This window comes from Nicotiana tabacum, chromosome 9, assembly GCF_000715075.1.
Source record: "Nicotiana tabacum cultivar K326 chromosome 9, ASM71507v2, whole genome shotgun sequence".
In the NCBI taxonomy this organism is placed as follows: Eukaryota; Viridiplantae; Streptophyta; class Magnoliopsida; order Solanales; family Solanaceae; genus Nicotiana; species Nicotiana tabacum.
In genome coordinates this window covers 92,213,562-92,217,079 of record NC_134088.1, presented here as the reverse complement: position 1 = coordinate 92,217,079, position 3,518 = coordinate 92,213,562, and positions in this window count along the sequence as shown.

Genomic DNA, 3,518 nt, shown 5'->3' with positions numbered 1-3,518 from the left:
GCGCCATAAAAGTTGCAACAGGGAAATCATACCTCTTCAAGGTAAGACAAAAGGATAACGAGATGCTGAGGGAGTTCGTATCTCGTTTTCAAATGGAACGAATGGACTTGCCACCAGTCATAGACGATTGGGCTGTTCAGGATTTCACTCAAGGTTTGAACGAGCGAAGTTCGACGGCTTCACGACGATTAAAGCATAACTTGATCGAATACCCAGCCATCACATGGGCCCACGTGCACAATCAGTACCAATCGAAAATTAGGGTCGAAAATGACCAATTGAGGTCCGAACCGCTGTTCGAAGGGATACCAATCGGGAACGATGTCCAATTGGGGATCGATACCAACCATACAATGGAATACACAAAGTCGGTGAATCGAGACATAACCTCAGGAAAAATAACAAAAAAAGTGATCGATGTCAAGGGTCCCGGGGGTTGATAAACAGAAGTGATTTCGCTAGGCCTGTCGGATCTAAGGAAGCACCTCGGTTATCGGAATATAACTTCAGCGTTGATGCATCCGCCATCGTATCGGCTATCGGACGCATCAAAGATACTAAATGTGCTCAACCCATGCAGACCGATCCTGCCCAGAGGAATCCCAATCAAATGTGCGAATATCATGGCACCCATGGACACAAAACGGAATATTGCAGGCAACTAAGAGAGGAAGTAGCCCGGTTGTTTAACAAAGGGCACCTTCGGGAATTTTTGAGCCATAGGGCGACGAACCATTTTAAAAACAGAGATTTCGGCAAGCAAAACGAACAAGAAGAACCACAGAACGTCATTCACATGATCATCGGCGACGCCGAGACCCCTCAGGGACCAGTGCTTAAACGCACTAAAACATCGATTATGAGATAAAAGCGATCTCGAACTCAAGATTACACACCCATAGAAACTTTGTCCTTCAATGATGAAGATGCAGAAGGAGCCATACAACCTCATAAAGATGCGCTAGTAATATTTGTACTCATGAATAAAACTAAAGTTAAGCGTGTGTTGATTGATCCAGGTAGCTCGGCCAACATCATCAGATTAAAAGTCGTAGAACAGCTCGGCCTGTAGGACCAGATCTTACCAGCAACCCTGGTTCTAAATGGATTCAATATGGCATGTGAAACCACCAAAGGCGAGATAATTCTACCAATAAACGTGGACGGAACCATCTAGGAAACGAAGTTTCACGTGATTGAAGGCGACATGAGATACAACACCCTTTTCGGAAGGCCATGGATCCACAACATGAGAGTTGTACCTTCGAACCTATACCAGGTCCTCAAGTTCCCAACATCGAGAGGAGTCAAAATAGTGTACGGAGAACAACCAGCTGCAAAAGAAATATTTGCCGTCGAGGAAGCGAAACCAATATCATTGCCTTCTCCAGTAAAGGGATCGGGCTCAGAAGGAGAACGAGATACCAAATAGCAATCACAGACATTGGCTTTGACCCAACCAGATAACCAGAAGATTGAAGAATATGACGATCATAGGATCCTTCGACCCTTCGTGACTCCCGATGACTCTGACACCACCAAATCAACAATTGAGGAACTGGAGTAAGTCACACTAATCGAGCACTGGCCCAAATGAAAGGTATACCTGGGAACGGGATTGAGCCCCGAACTCAGGAGGAAACTTATTCAATTCCTTATCGATAACATTGATTGCTTTGCCTGGTCCTATTTAGATATAATAGGGATCCCACCGGACATAGCGACACATCAACTAAACTTGGACCCTAAGTTCAGACCGGTGAAGCAAAAGAGAAGACCCCAGTCCGAGGTAAAACACACATTCATAAAAGACGAGGTAACCAAACTTCTCAAGATAGGATCCATTTGGGAGGTGAAATATCCCGAATGGTTGGCCAATATAGTTGTAGTGCCTAAAAAAGGGAACAAACTTAGAATGTGTGTGGACTATAAGGATTTGAATAAAGCATGCCCCAAAGATTCTTTTCCGCTTCCCAACATCGATCGCATGATCGATGCCATGGACGGTCACGAGATCCTCACTTTTCTCGATGCCTATTCCAGGTTTAATCAAATCCAGATGAACCCCGAGGACCAGGAAAAGACTTTATTTGTCACCAAACATGGAACATATTGTTATAATGTGATGCCCTTCGGGCTAAAAAATGTAGGGGCTACTTACCAACGCTTAGTAAATAAAATGTTCGAGGAACAAATAGGTAAATCAATGGAAGTTTATATTGATGACATGCTAGTTAAGTCCCTATGCGCAGAGGACCATCTGACCCATTTGCAGGAAACGTTAGAGATTTTGAGGAAATACAACATGAAGCTCAACCCCGAAAAATGTGCTTTCAGGATCGGTTCGGGAAAGTTCCTCAGCTTCATGGTGTCAAATCGAGGAATCGAGATTAACCCCGATAAAATCAAGGCCATCGAAGACATCACCATCGTGGACAGCGTTGTACAAAGGCTAACGAGACGGATTGCGGCCTTAGGCCGATTCATTTCTAGATCATCAGATCGAAGTCACAAAATTTTCTCCCTACTAAAAAAGAAGAATGATTTCGCTTGGACCCCGGAATGCCAACATACATTAAAGGAACTAAAACAATATCTATCAAGTCCGCCACTACTTCACACTCCAAAAATAGACGAAAAACTTTTCTTATACTTGGCAGTATCGAAAATCGCAGTAAGCGGTGTCCTAGTTAAGGAAGAGCAAGGTACGCAATTTCCCATCTATTATATAAGTTGAACCTTAGGAGAAGAAGAAACTAGATATCCGCACCTAGAAAAATTGTCACTTGCACTAATAAGTGCCTCTAGAAAGTTATGACCGTACTTTCAATGTCATTCCATATGTGTATTAACGACTTACCCACTTCGTAATATTTTGCACAAGCCTGAACTATCAGGCCGATTGGCCAAATGGTCCGTCGAACTCAGTGGGTACGATATCGAATATCAACCCCGACCATAAAGTCTCAAATTTTAGCAGACTTCATGACCGATTTCACGCCGACCCTCGTACCCGAATTTGAAAAATAACTCCTGTTGAAATCGGGTACGTCATCGAGGGTATGGACCCTTTTTACGGACATGGCTTCGAATGTGAAGGGGTCCGGGCTAGGCATAGTTTTAAATCCACTCACAGGTAACACTATTAAGCAATATATTAAAACTACCAGGTTGACTAACAACGAAGTCGAGTATGAGGCCATGATTGTAGGTCTCGAGCTAGCTAAAAACTTGGGAGCAGAAGTTATTGAGGCCAAATGTGACTCTTTGTTGGTGGTAAGTCAAGTAAACAATACCTTCGAAGTTAGAGAAGGTAGAATGCAAAGGTATTTGGACAAACTATATGCCACTTTGAACCACTTCAAACAATGGACTTTACAGCATGTTCCACGAGAGCAAAACAGTGAGGCTGATGTACTTACGAATTTGGGATTATCGGTCGAGGAAGGTGACTTGAACTCGGGGACTATCATTCAACTCTCGAGTTCCGTGATCGAAGAAGGTCATGCCGAGATAAA